This window comes from Juglans regia, chromosome 7 (genome assembly GCF_001411555.2).
Source record: "Juglans regia cultivar Chandler chromosome 7, Walnut 2.0, whole genome shotgun sequence".
Lineage (NCBI taxonomy): Eukaryota > Viridiplantae > Streptophyta > Magnoliopsida > Fagales > Juglandaceae > Juglans > Juglans regia.
In genome coordinates this window covers 18,742,038-18,757,797 of record NC_049907.1, presented here as the reverse complement: position 1 = coordinate 18,757,797, position 15,760 = coordinate 18,742,038, and positions in this window count along the sequence as shown.

Below are 15,760 nucleotides of genomic sequence, written 5' to 3'. Positions count from 1 at the left end.
AGTGGAATCTCCCCTCTCCAAATCCCTGTGGACGTAGGCCTAATGTTGAACCACATAAATCTGTGTGTTCATCTCTTCTAATTTTTTTTTGCACTTAAATACTGTTCATCGCTATGAATGTACACACCAACACCATGCCACTAGACCAGACTACTGCAGGGGGTTCCATACCTCAACGAACGAGGCCCATTTTAGAAGCCCTGAGTTGCGAAATTTGACTCAAAGGTATGCGAAACACGACGTTAACACAACCCATAAAAAAAGGAAACCAAAAGAGGAAAAAAGACCAGGTACCAGGCATGAAATGTCATGAGTAGTTCAGAAGAAAAAGAAATAAGTAAGCAACGGGAGATGAATCTCGAACAATGGAGTCGACGACCCAATGAACAGAATAGAGGAGCTGTTGGATAAACCGTTTCACCTATATAGATGAATGAATCAGGACACTTTTGGCTTGCTTTGAACAACAGAGGAAAACATCAACGGCTTTCATTTTCTTTTGACTCTACACAGAGGACAACATCTATTAATTTGCTATGAAAACGAAATCCAAGATTGCATACATTATGGGCCGTTCATATCAATCTCAGATTTTTCTTTATTAATTTTTTAATGCTTTCTAGTACTTCCTCATTTCTGGACTTTTTCTTTTTGAAGAGCCGAAGCTATATTCTATCGGTAGACTGAAATGAGAATTGCATGGATTAATTAATGAATAAAAGGAAAGAAAACTAAAATACCACATAAAGAAAAGTAATATTTAATGATGGAGTTTGATCCAAAATTTTACATAGGATATGGTGTTGTTGTTACATAAATTACAACAGACGAATTCCCATTTATTATTTTAATTTATAACTTAATTGAGATACTCTGTATTTTTAAGAACTGATAAGAAAATGATGGTTTTGTAAATTTTTAAATAGAAAATGGTTGTTCTGTCACTTTTCAAATTGATATTTAATAATTGGAGGAGCTGATAAGGTCAAGCAGAGTCAAGGTTGTGTTTAGTTGGAGCAGATCGAACTCACTCTGCATCTTTATGTTGTTTATCCTTTTAGCTTTTTCGTGGTAGCAGAGAGAGACGAAGGAAACGATCATCTGCAGCGCCAATCAGGAATTTAACCCAAAGTAAATTTCATTACATTCTTTTATAGCGTCGAGCTATTATTACAACTACGTACTCAGCTTTTATTTATTAATAAACGCAAAAATTGTTGCTTGTAATCTTGTGCGTCACTGATGTCTGATGATATTCTAAGATGCGCGTGCAATAATATTATTGAAAATTATTCTCTGGTATTTAAAATAAGGCAGATGCCTGTTGGTGGAGCTCATCATGCTATCTCCATTGACGAAAGGTTGGTCAGCCTCGGTAGTACTCAAATTGATCAATAGTGTTGTGTATTTAAAGTACACCACCGTTTAGAGCATCCTCATTGCTTAGTCAAATTCATCTTTAAAATTTAGACAATATCACACTTTTTTACATTTACCTATAACATTTAAATTCAACCCCCACATTGGATTATCCATTCACTCTCTATATAATAATAAAATATTATTAATTTAATAATTTTATTATTTAATTTATTTTTATCACATTTTGTATCTCTACCAATTAAATGTTAATAATAATTATATTCTATTTAAATTAATATTTAAAAAAATCATATTTTCAAAAGTCATTTAATGTTAATAACAAAAAATATTTGATTAAACTCATTTAAAAGGTTATCTAAATTTCTTAATTACAAACCAAATAGTATTTTTGCTTGGAGTGAGAAACTAATATTTTAATGTTTGCTTGGAGTGAGAAATTAGTATTTTAATATTTGGTGAATCAATTGTGGTTTTCCATCTTTGGCCAACCACTGTAGCAAAAGTCTAAATTATTTTAGATTTGCCTAATTCAATGTGGGATGTTTTTTATATCAATTATGCAAATTTTAGACAACCTCCTCATTTGGCCAAGCCAATGAGGATGCTCTTACGCGAGATAAATGCCAAAGCATATGAGCCTGATCTGCTTGCCATCGGTCCTTATCACCATGGAAAGGATCACCTTAGTTTTATGGAAAAACACATTGAGATTTCTCCAACGAATTCTTAAAAGAAGGAATTAAAGTAGTTCAGAAAGATATGTTGCAGCTGTAATGCCCCGGTCCCCGAGGTCTGGAGAGTTAGCTCCTAATATTGAATATCAATTTCAATATCACAACTACAAATCACTACAACACAATTTGTCTTTTGTGACAGAGAAAACCGTCACCAAATATTACCAAAACGTCACTAAAGATATTTGGTGACGGTTTGAAACTGTAACGACGACCGTCACCTAATATGCTTCACAGAAAACAATTGGTGACAGTTTACTGTTGAACTGTAACTAAAAATATTTTTAATGAAGATTGGAGGTGTTCCATTTGGTTTAACGTTCAAACGTTCTCTTTTTTTGTGACGGTTGAGATCTGTCACAGAAAGTAACGTTCGGACGTCCAATTGAATGTTTGAACGGCAACCCGACTGATTGGCATTCGAATGACAGAAGTTGACGTTCGTTGATTGTAGTTCGAATGTATCATATTTACGTTCGAACGTTTATGCGTCCAAACGTTAATTACAATCAACGTTCAAATTTCCATTCGAACGTTAACGGACCAATGTTCAAACATAACGGGGTTTAATGTTCGGATGTTATTTCAAATGTTAACGAAGAAGCGTTCGAATGCAAGTGTTACATTTGGAGGTTTGTTCGAACGTTAATCGTTTAATCATTCGAACGTTTTGTTCGTTTGAGGGTGAGTATGTTCAAACGTTGAGGCCAACGTTCGAATGTTACTATATAATTTTATGTATTCAAGTTCGAACGTTGGTTCGAATGTGAACCAATGTTCGAACGTTATTAATTTACATAAAATGTGAACCAATGTTCGAACGTCATAAATACAAATTTCATAAAATTTAAAAACATACCAATTGTATCATATTACATACCATCAATTAACAACTAACAATGTCTTATAAAATTTCAAAATTAGATATTAAAATTAGTTATATACACTGATAAAATTTATTTCTTCTTTTTTTCTTGCCCACTGCGATTCTGTTGCAACGACATAACACGCTCCATTTGCACTATCATCTCCCGCTGCACTTGCTCTTGGACTTCACTGTGTATTCTTTCCTCCTGATCTCTCTCTTGGTCCTGCAAACGCATCTCTAAATGAGACTGTTGTTCTAAGAGAGACTCTAACTCTTGCTGTCTCGACCTCATATACTTATTCTCACGCCGTGCAGCTTCTAAATCTTTGGTAAGATTATTAATTTGTGAAGTCGATGAGGTTGAGGAGGATGAACATCTATGCTTGAAAGATCGTCTCAAACCTCTTGCCATACTAGACTGCGGCCAGAGCACTTGCGTGAATATGTCTATGTCACTAGGAGAGGATTCCCCTGAAGCCGACTGCATCTCCATCATTTTTTCCTGTAATTTGAAAGGTAATGATCGTTAATAAGTAACGTATTAAAGGAAATAGAAATAAAAAATAAATTATTCACATGTTGCATAATTTATTTATCAAAATTAACACTGCTTAAATAATTATCTGCAATGACATGATCCATCCACTCACTACGTTTATTAGTATGAGCAGCAACATAGACATGAATGAGGGAAAAGTTTTCAGGATCATCACGTTTCTAACAAAGCGACATAAGCAATTTTAGAAAGATAATGTTAGTACTTAAATAAAAGTATATCAGAAAAATAAATGAATTCTATAATTTTTTAATTACCATTTTTTCAACAAGACGGTAGAATGACCCTGAACCGGCATGATGGTGGACAGTCAGAGCGGATCTATTCTGTGCATTTGTAGATCTCAAGTGCTACAAAATATATTAAAAATGTTAAATGTAATATGTATACATATAATATATAGAACGAATATGAATGTACATAATTAAAAGATATAAATGTAAAATATATGATAATCTGGAGATGTAAAAAGATCACAACACTTTCTCCAATCATCTAACTTCATCTGTTAGAAAGGGGACTGTGCAGCCTCTTCCAACGTCTCAAACATCTTGAAGTGATCATGACATCGTCCCTTGTGATGTCGGAATAGTGTAGACATCAACTCATTCACGGTTCTCAAATCCTCGGTACGGCCAAAGTCGAGGTCAAATTCATCCTTACAAGTGAATCAGGTCAAAAATATGATATACTAATCTAGGTGAAAAAAATGTACTCTCAAAGTAAATTCTCCAGCACACGACTTCGAATGTGCTCCTTAATCTCATTCGGAACATTTCGCCATGAGCACACATAAAATGGAGCATAAGGTCGAATTACTGTGCCAATATAGGTGGAAAGCACTGCTGCACTATCATCCACTCCTTCAGTGGAATTATTAGGAATGGTGATCTTGAGTTTTCCGTGCCTTCAATTTTTCTAAAGAGTGATGCCACGTGTATAGCCATGACCGCGACATGCAGATGCATCAACTACATGATAATAGTATTATTATAGTTATATAGTTATTGAGACAAAAGTATTAACTATATAATTAATTATCAACGACAATATTTCCTTACTGGTTGGTATCGACTGGTTGTTGTTCTCTTGCGTATTAACTTGATCTTCAAGAGCGGATTCCTCGAGTGGGGAGTCCTCAAAGGGTTTGGGACTTGGACTTGGCGGAGGCACATTTCTTCGTTGTCGTTTTGGCCACATCCTTGAAAATAATTAATTATATCAAGGAAAACTAATTAGAATAAATTATGAAAAGTATAAGATTTTATAGTCACCTATATGAATAAAATATTTAGTAATTTTATTCTTCATCTTTGGATGTATTTTCCATGCTTGTTTCAAAATCTCCCTTAATAACATCTTCATCATCAAAATCAACCTCTTCTTCGTCCTCATTATCCACCTCCTGCCCGGATTCTAATTCGTCTTTATCTTCTGACTCTTCTTCTTCTTCTTCCTACTTGAATCGAATGATCATTTAATACCCTCTCCATCTTCCTGGTATGCCTCTACAATCTGAGTGTCATCTTCATCTCCACTATTCCCGTAATCTGCACTCGTTCCTGTTTCATATATATTTCAAGGGATAAAGTTTTGTACGACTCGCCAAGTTATCTCTCCACTATCTTCATCAGCACTTTTCATTAGATCAATCAAGTAATAGACTTGGGTAGCTTGACAAGCCAATACAAATCGATCATCTTCGTACCATTTAGTTTTAGTATTGACACTCGTAAAGTGATTACCCTATGTATCGAAACCCGTCCGCTGCCTAGATCTCACCAATCACATTTAAAGACATGTTACAGACCCACCCAGATATTTCAATCCTACAATATCACATATGACACCATAATAGTCAATATCATCTGTTCCATGTCACCCCTCGACCAACACACCAGAGTTTTGAGTCTTTCTATTACGTTCACGGTCTAGAGTATGAAATCTATAATCTCGAACCGTGCATGCAGTGAATCGAAGTGTTCTATTTGAGGGACCACGGGCCAATGTATACAATTCGAGAGAAATTGATCCGGGATCACGAGCACGTTGTTCCAAAATATAACAATTGAAATAATATATATTTATTAAAAGTTACCTAGAGTTAAAAGTTTCAAAATGTAACATATATATAATTTTAGTTCATACACGTTTTTCAAACCATCCGAGAAATTCTTCCTCGTGTCTTGCCTCTATATTTTCTACACCTTCCGTCCTAAGTTTGTCCATGTGCTCACTGTTATATATAAGTGCAAAAGAAGTATATTTTGAGCACAACAGTTATAGTTAAACTTCAAAAAAACTAGAATTATTCGAAGTAGGGAACGACATACCTAAGATAGTTATCAATCTCCCGAAAATTATTTAGCATATACCACCGAACGTTACCCAACTCTCCATCAATTAAATCATAGCTCGTTTGTGCACTCAAGGGTCATACATTCTAGGGAAACACTGATAGCTCACGAGGAGGTGAAGCAGCAAGATCAGCATTTCTCTCTTGATGATTAAATCGTGTCTCAACACCATGAAGTTATAGAGAGCAAAATATTAACAATTCATTGTGTATATAGGCCTCTGTTATTGAACCCTCAGCTCTGGCTTTATTCCCAACAGTACGCTTCAGTCGACCGAAATTTTTTTCAACTGGATACATCCAACGGAATGCATCGGTCCACCCAACAGTACCTCTGGCGGTAAATGTATTACTAAATGGACCATGACATCAAAAAATGATGGTGAAAAAATCTGCTCGAATTTACATAGTATAGTAGCAATGTCTTTTTCTAATTTTTGCCATACATTTCGATTTACTACCCGAGCGCACAAATCCTTAAAAAACATACAGAGTTCAGAAATGGCGACATGTACATTAGATGTCAGCTTCCCATGAATTCCCACAAGTAATAACTTCTGCAAAAATACGTGACATTCATGAGTTTTCAATCCACTAATTTTCCAGTCATCAGGACTCATGCATCTACTAATATTTGAAGCATAACCATCTGACAACTTGACACCTTGCAACCATTTGCGGAAAGATTCCCATATGCCGGAAAGTCATTTATCGTCCACATTACCGCAACATGCATCTGAAAAGATGTCGACATGGATGCATCATAAGTTCTAACGCTTGTTTCCCATAACTCTTTCAGCTCTTCAATCAACGGCTGCATGAATACGTCAATGTCATTCCCAGGTGATCTCGGGCCGGGGATAAATAAATTTAACAAAAAGTTGGGCGCCTTCATGCACCTCCATGGTGGAGGATTGTACAGAATCAACACTATGGGCCAAGTGCTTTAACTTGTACTCATATTCCCAAAAGGGTTGAACCCATCGGTTGTGAGTCCCAGACGCATATTCTGAGCTTCTATCCCAAACTCTAGGTATTGAATATCGAAAGACTGCCACGCAACTGAGTCAGCTGGGTGCCTCATATATGCGTCATCCTTAACTCTTTTCTCCTCGTGTCACCTCATATCGTGACCTGTTTTCTTACACATATATAGTCTTTACAACCTAGGTTTCAAAAGAAAATACTGCAACACCTTAACCGGCACGTTTTTCTTACCCTTCAACCTCGACTCTCCACATACAGGACATGCTTGTTTCTCCTCATTCTCCTTTCAGAACAAAACACAATCATTCTTGCATACATATATGGACTCGTACTTAAATCCTAATCTGTTTCTCAACTGTTTCGCTTCATAAAAGTTCTTCGGCAATGCATACCCTTCGGGAAGGACCTCGTTAAGTAAGCTCAATACCATGTTTATTGCCTTCATCGACATCCCACACAAAGACTTAATGTGAAGCAACCACACAATAAACGACATTTTGGAATGTTTTGTACAGCCTGGATAAAGCTCGCGCTTTGCATCTTCCCACATTGAAGTCAAATTTTCACAATCAGTCCCTCCGACACTTGAGGCATTGTTGTCAACCTCATCCGTAAACATCCCCGCTCCAATGTCACCCAACATCTCCTCCATCTCATCCTGCTCATAAATATCATCCATGTGCCGCAAATAATTTGGATGATCGACCAATACAGTTGATGACTGTTCATACGGCTCACCATGCAGTACCCATCGGGTATACCCCAGATCCATACCGTTCACAAATATATAACTTTCAACTTCATCCAACCCTATCGCACACAAATTTTTACACCCTCGACATGGACACTTAATGTAACCACGACTATCAGCAGAGGCCTGTGTAAAATCAATGAAGGTTCTTACTCCACGTGCATAGGGTACGTAATCCTTTCCAAGTCTCTCGCCCAGACGCATCCAATTTTTGTCCATTTCTAAAAACTTCTATCAATTAATAACACGTACATAGAAAATTCACATGCATGTCATGTTCCAATTCTCATTGCTTTTTTTATAAGGTAGTTGGTCCTATCCCATTCGAGATTATATTATCCATACTGCACAAATCTAGTCACTCTACTACTTTTCACGTTAGTAGAAATTTTGGCAGCACCTCCCCATAGTTCTCCAAGTATACATGTTCAAATAGAGGGATTGTGACCCTACGAACAGTATACCCTACGAACAGTAAAGGAAGATACCGAAACTTCATATTAAACATGGAAAGTAGGAGTAACAAAAATATGTAATACAGATAATATAATCTCAGACTATCCACTGGACAATTCATGAATTGGAGTAACAAAAATGTGTAATACAGATAATATAATCTCAAACTATCCACACTGGACAATTCAGGAATTAGTGAACACATAAATGTATACTAATTTCCAAACGGGTCTAAGGTTATTTATGCAATGTCACACCATATCTATCAAAAAACACTACAAACAATATCCCCATGTTGTTTGAATTAACAATGTCAAACAAATAGTATTGCATGTTATATTGTTAAACTAGAGAGAGATGGAAGAATATGTTCACAAGTTTCCTATCATGAGTAGATAACGTGAGAGAATGATTTTGAAGAAATGTCTAAATTTTAGTCTAACTGCTTAACTGTCATAGACTTTCTAGCCTTGACAACTCTCAAGGTCTGAGAGAGTACGACAGTCAAGCAATTTGACAGACATTTTTTCAAGATCATTCTCCTTCGTTGTCTACAAGACAGGAAATTTGTTCACAGATTCTTTCATCTCTCTCTAATTTAACAATATAACACTACTATTTGATTGACATGGTTAATTTATAAAAAAATAAATATACCTAGTTATGGAGTCAAAACTTCAGATTGTTATTATATATCTTAGGATATTATTAATTGATACCTATATAATTGTTATTATATAATTGTTATTATTAATTGATATGTATATAATTTGAAAGGTTATTATATAATTTTAAATATTATCATTCCAAAATTATAATTATAATTGTTATACTTAATTGAGTGAGTTATTTATTTATATAGGCAATAAGTATATAATTTCTATATAAGCATTTATTTCATCCTTATTTATTTACTCTCTAGTTTATTTTAAATAAGTATATTTATTTATTCCAACTCTACTTATTTGATAGGTTCAGGACTTTTTTATTGAAGAGTATTTTACTTTCTTTCTTTATATATATATATATATATATATATTTAATAATATAATGGTTTGGAACCTCACAATGGTAAGAATATTTCATAAGTAATTATTAATTATAGTTATTATATGTATATCATACTTTATGTATTGTTAAGTTATATACTTTTTTTTAAATTAAGTTTTATACTATACTTATAATTTGAATAATAATCATATTCTAACTAAACTAGTATGAATATATTATATATACTTATTAAATATGAAATATTAATTCTGATATTAAATGTATATTAAATGTTTTTAATCTTTACTTAAATAAGATCCTAAACTTATAATTTTCATGTTAAAGAACAAATTCAAAAAACACCAAAAAATATTATCTAAAAAATTCACATAAATCCACAAATTAAACACAATATATTTCTAACCATATAAACATATTCAATAAAAACTCACAAAAAATAATCATAATATTTCAAATCCATATCACAACAACAGCAACAATATTCCCGCAACAATATTTCTACACATATTAATTCATCAATGACCACCATAAAGTCATAAACTATTCACAAAATTCACAAACAATAATCACAATATTTCAAGAGTAAGCATAAAATTACAACAACATGTATAAACATATTGCTAACTTTAATATAACTAGCACTCACAAATTCAAAAAACACCAAAAAATATTATATCAAAATTTTCACATAAATCCAAAGCCTAAACACAAGGTTAGCATTTGGTATATAGCCACCCCAAGGTGTTGATCTTATGATAAAATGCTCCAAGAATGCTGCTTTCTTCTTGAAAGTTCTTCTTGAGACTTCATTTTTTAGTTTCTTGACTAGGGTGGTTTCCAATTTTCACGTAAGGCTATATGGCAGCCGCTGAGAACGTAGGTCGACGTCTATTCATGGATTTCATATCGATGGTTCCTCAGCCTCTTCCAGAATTTTCTGTGGCACACCGTGTGCCGAAATCCAAGGATGGTGAAATTTTATTTCAGTTCTCTAAGGAGGAAATACTATGCTCGGCAGAACCTTTTAGGTTTTCTATCATCTTGAAATTTCTTCGAAACCATCCCTCCTTGGATGCCATTCGGGCATTCATTCCAAAAGCGCTGGAATCTTGATGGCATTCTAGTTGTTTCTAATATGATGCATCCTCGGAACGTGTTTATAAGAATGACTTCGGAAGAAGACTGCATGAAGGCCCTTTCACATGAAGTTAGTGATATAGACGGGATTCCATATCGTCCATTCCACTGGACTCTAGATTTTAAGGAAGAAGAAGAACCATCTATTGTGCTAGTTTGGATCGTCTTGCTAGGTTTGCCTCCTAACTATTATCATGAGTCTTTTCTTAAAATTCTTACAACCCCAATAGGTAGATTTATTAGACGTGATAATCCCACTCGTTGTACCATTCGCACTGATGGTGCCCGTATCTGTGTGGAGATGGATGCTGCAAAGGTGTAACGCCCTGTTCTCGGAGGTCCGGAGAGTTAACTCTTAATACCTCAAATCAACTTAAATAGTACAACTATAAAATCCGAAAAATCTAATAAAAATATTAATCAATTTAATCAATCTAAATATCTAAGTTCCTCCGTGGGGACAATAAAGAAAATCTCAATAACATAAATTAAAAACTCTCTAAAACTAGAAATTATCCTTAACTCATCAAATCAAAATATTCGAAACATAAATTCAGTTTACTAACTACGACTCTCAAATAAGCACTTGTACCCTCGGGCACTTATTCCACTCTGATCATCACACCTGCTAAAACTTTCTACTCTTGTTCTCCAGCTGAACCATCGAAATTATCTGAAAAATATATGGAGATAAGGGGTGAGTTATCAACAACTCAGTAAACAGAGAACATATACTAGCATGTAAACATGAGCATTTACAGAAATCGGAATGCAGAACAAAACATTTTCATTTTTAGAGTGCGGAAGCAAAACATGTTATAAAAATATCAGAGCGAAAATTTAGAAATATTCTCATTCAAAAATATTCTTTGGCATAGCATAAATGATCATCATCATCATCAGAACATCATATCAGAACAGAGGCCATGTATAACCCCCGTGGTAGGGTTGTGCATCTGCAGATAGCCAAGCAGAACATAAAACACTCTGTCACCAAGGTGTGCACTCAAAACAGAGACCACTACTATAACCCGTGGCAGGGCCGTATCCACTATTATTACCCGTGGTTGGGCCGTATCCACTATTATTATCCGTGGTTGGGCCATATCCACTATTATAACTCGTGGTTGGGCCGTCTCCACTATTGTAACCCGTTGTTGGGCCGTGTGCCACTATTATCACCCGTGGCATGGCCGTAACTGAACAGAGCGGAAACAGAATCAAACTCAGAATCAGAGAGTCATGCCAAAGGTTTTCAGAAATCACGTCTTATCCAAACAGGGTACTGAACAAAAATCTTCGGAACATAACAAAATCATATCACAACATAATTTATTCACAAATTTCATATTCGCTCTCTTTTTCAAAGTTCAGAAACAAAATGTAAAAAACAAACTCATGTATACACCGTTCAGGATAGAAAATACTTCCTTCTTAAACAGAATCTCATGCGTAATGCAGAACAAATAACTGAGGTAGTTCAAATTCTTTTCAAAATCAAATATGTATATTTTCCAAAAATAACCTCAGCTCATTTTATTTTAATGCAAAGTCTAGCATAGGAATCCCGCTTACCTGGACTTCTTAGCTTTTCAGAATTTTCCTCAAAATATCGAACAATTAACAATCGCCACCCATCAAATAATCAAGTAATTCCCGTAAATTTCCAATCAACCACTTATTTCGATATTTAATCCTAAACTTCTAAAATAACCTACTTAATTCCTCAAAACCTAAAATTTCATAACCTTAAAATTTATCATCTTTTTCTAAAATCGTCACTATCCAATTGATAACTTTGACTAAAAACATTTAAAATCTAACTTATTTATTAATGAAAACAACTTATAAAGTTTAATACTAGATAATATAATTATCCCAAAATATTTTAAAGTAAACCATAACTATTTTTTTAACTAGACTAAATCATGTCTAAAGTGTAAAAAACAACATTACTCCAATATTATTTACTTTTAAAATAAAACTTTACTTAATAACATATTAAAATAATTTTTTGTAATCATAATTAAATAACAGTGTACTAATACATAATAAAATATAAAAGCCCATTAATAAAACAAGTAGTAAAGGGCATTACGGTAATTTCAAATAATTCCTTGAAAACTAACCAAAAAAAACCTATGTAAATTGAATAACATGCATGGCGGAAGCTACCCAAGGGAAACCGAGGCACGCGTAGAGGGTGAGGCGTGACGGGGCTGGCTGGAGGGACTGCGGTGGCGTGGCAGAAGAGCAGGAGCGCGGCGAAGCTTCCGTCGAGCAGCGTTGGGCACTAGAGAAAGAGAGGGAAAAGTGAGCGAGAGAGGGAGAAGAGAAAGGAGGGAGTAACTGAGGGAGGTACTCACCGTGAGGGATAAGGCGGAACTGAGGCGGCTTGAGGCTGACGGAAAAGTGACAACCGGTGGATTCTGTAGCTGGTCTGATAGTTTTCCTGACGTACGGTGGTGACCAACCGAATTAGTGGTGATGCTCTATTTTTGAGAGGAGAAACAGAGGATTTTAACTCGGTAAAAGCATGGGTTGCTGTTTCCCATGGCTGTCGAAAGTGTTTTCCGATGGTTGCTCTGGGCGTCGAATTTAGGTGGAGATGGAGGTTGGGGGAGGACGAACAGGGCAGCAGTGGTGACGAACACGTTTGGGCTTCCGTGAGGGTGTGGGACGACAACGGGGATGGCTGAAAGGTGCAGAGATGACTGTGGGAAACCGAGAGGAGAGGGAGAGAGAGAAAAATCACAAGAAGTGGCTATTCTAGGTTTTTGTCATGCACACTAGTGGTTGGCTACGGATGCAAGGTTGACGAGTGCTGAGTCGAGGGCTACGGGTTGCTGTTTGTGTGGGAAGGAGTTGCTAGCTGCGACAGGGAAACGTAACAAAGGCGTTCTCTACGCATGGAAATTGTGTGCGTATAAATATGATGCGAAAACCGTAGAGATAAGAGAGACGTGTGTGTGTATGCATGTTGTGCGATGGAAATAAGCCGTGCGAAAAATAATATAGATGGAAAGAGAAGAAAATGAAAAAAAATAAAACATGCGGGGAGAATAAAAATAAATAAATAAATAAACGGCCTAGATCTCCAAATAAATAAAGAAAAAAATCCACAGTCCAACTATACCAATTCTGGGTGTGGGTGTTACAAAAGGAGCCTTTACCTCATTTTTGGATTGGGACTCCTGGACTAGGGTCTAGCCGCAAGCAAGAGATAATTTATGAAACTCTGCTGGCGTTCTGTTCCAAGTGCAAAATACAGGGCATAATGCATGGACATGTCGTGCTGGGAAAAAGATTATTGGAAGAAAGGAATGGGTTCGGCAACAAGAACCTGTTGTGGAAGAACTGAAGGAAAAAATAAATCCACCAGTTGTCGAGGAAAAAGAAGTTGAAGCAAATCAGGATTCTGAGGTAAATCTGGTAATAGGTGAATCCTCCACATCTTTGATTGAGGAGTTGGAAACGGAAAAAGATCATGGTGAGTCTCCTGATATTGAGGTTCCTGCGGAGGAAATGAATAATAAGGTGTCGCCAGAGAGGAATGACGGAAGATTGGAATGTTCTACCCTGTCGAAGGAGGTGGAGTTGGCCACGGACATGAGGGAGGTGGAAGTAGTTCCTAGTACAGAGGAGAGGGAGAATGATAAATTATAGGAGGAAGAGGTTTTCTTGGAAGAGGGGTTGATGTCTGATCCAGAACCTGAGATACATGCAGAAGTCTTTCTGCAGGATAAGCAATATCACACGAAAACAGAGGATGAAGTAGGGAAGAGAAAAAACCATAAGAGGTAGTTTGAGAAAATCAGGAGTTCTAAGAGGGTCCTCACTCGAGCAAAAATTTTTTCTCAGTGACAGGATCCATATTAGTCTGGAATATAAGGGGAATAGGTACTTCTAAGGGACGTTTAAAGAGTCTGCTGAACAAATGTCAGCCGAAGATGGCAGTGCTGCTGGAACCGTTTCAGAGAGTTGATAAAATTCAGATGTATATGCGGGTGTTTCACTTTGATAAGGTAATAACTAATGAGGATGTTGGTGGGAAAATTTGAGTATTTTGGAAAAATGAAATGGACGTGCAGCTGGTCCGAATGGGATCGCAGTATTTGTCTTTACGTATAGACGACGAATCTTCACATTTTTTGGGTAATTTTATCTATGCTAAGTGTAATAGAAATGAAAGGCAGATGCTTTAGGAGGAGTTGAGTTCGGCTAGAATGGGTGTGGCGCCTTGTTTGCTTGCTGGAGATTTTAATATAATTCGTTCGGATGTGGAAAGGTGTGGTGGTCGACCAAGGACAAGAGCTGCAATGGATGACTTCAATAGATAGATTCACCAGGGCGGGTTGATTGAAATGAATTCACAGGGGAGAAAGTTTTCATGGTGCAATGGTCAGCATGGATTATATTGAGCTTGGGCTAAGTTGGATAGAGTGCTTCTTGATGCAAATTTACTGACAGCATTTCCGAGTGCAAGTTGTTCGTATCTATCAAGGACAACGTCAGATCATAGTCCCATATTTATAGAATTCCTGAAAGATCCTTTTACTTATGGCCCTTCTTCGTTTAGGTTTCAGCAAATGTGGGTTGAGCACCCTGAATTTATGAACTTTGTACAGAATGTATGGTCTGAACTAGCGGTAGGTACGGGGCTCCTTAAATTAGCTAGTAAACTTGAAAAGCTTAAGGTGGCTCTACGTGAATGGAACAAGAGGGTGTTTGGGCAGACCAATACTCAATTGCTATTCTGGAAGAGAATGTTGAGGGTCTTGAGCAGTTGCTGGAAAGAAATTGGGATAATGATGTTGAAAGGGAGCTTCTGAGGTACACTATTGAGTTGTCTTCTTGGAGGCGAAGGAAGACATAAGATTGGCTAAGATGGCTAAAATTAAGTGGAGGATGGAAGGTGATCGGAACTCAAAATTCTTCCATGTTTGGTTATCTAATAAAAGACGTCGGAAAATTCATAAGTTGAGAACTACAGACGGGTTGGAGTTCAATTCACCGGAAGAAATTCATCTTGGTGCCGTTGAATATTTTTCTCAGTTCCTACAACAGTCAAATCAGCCAAGAGAGTTGCCGGATTTAACAAACTTGATGTTGCCGGTTATTGAAGAAGAGGATTGTGTCCGGCTTTGTTGCATCCCTTCTTTGGATGAAGTTAAAGAGGCTCTCTCGTCTATTCCTATAAATAGTTCTCCGAGGTCGCGGTATTTTTTATGAGCTACTGGCAGGTGGTAAAAATGGATGTTTTGGGAGCTATCTCAGAATTTTTTCTATCTAAAAGTCTTCTGAGATTTTATTCGGCTTCTTTCATTGTGCTTATTTCGAAGGTAGATGCGCCTTCGGGGTTTGATAAATTTAGGCCTACCCTTTGTTCAGTCTTCTATAAAATTTGCTCGAAAATTATTGTGAATCATCTGACAGGTCTTCTTCCCAAATGCAATGAGCTTTTATACCTGGGAGGAGTATATTTGAGAATATTAGTCTTACTCAGGAAATGGTTCATTCA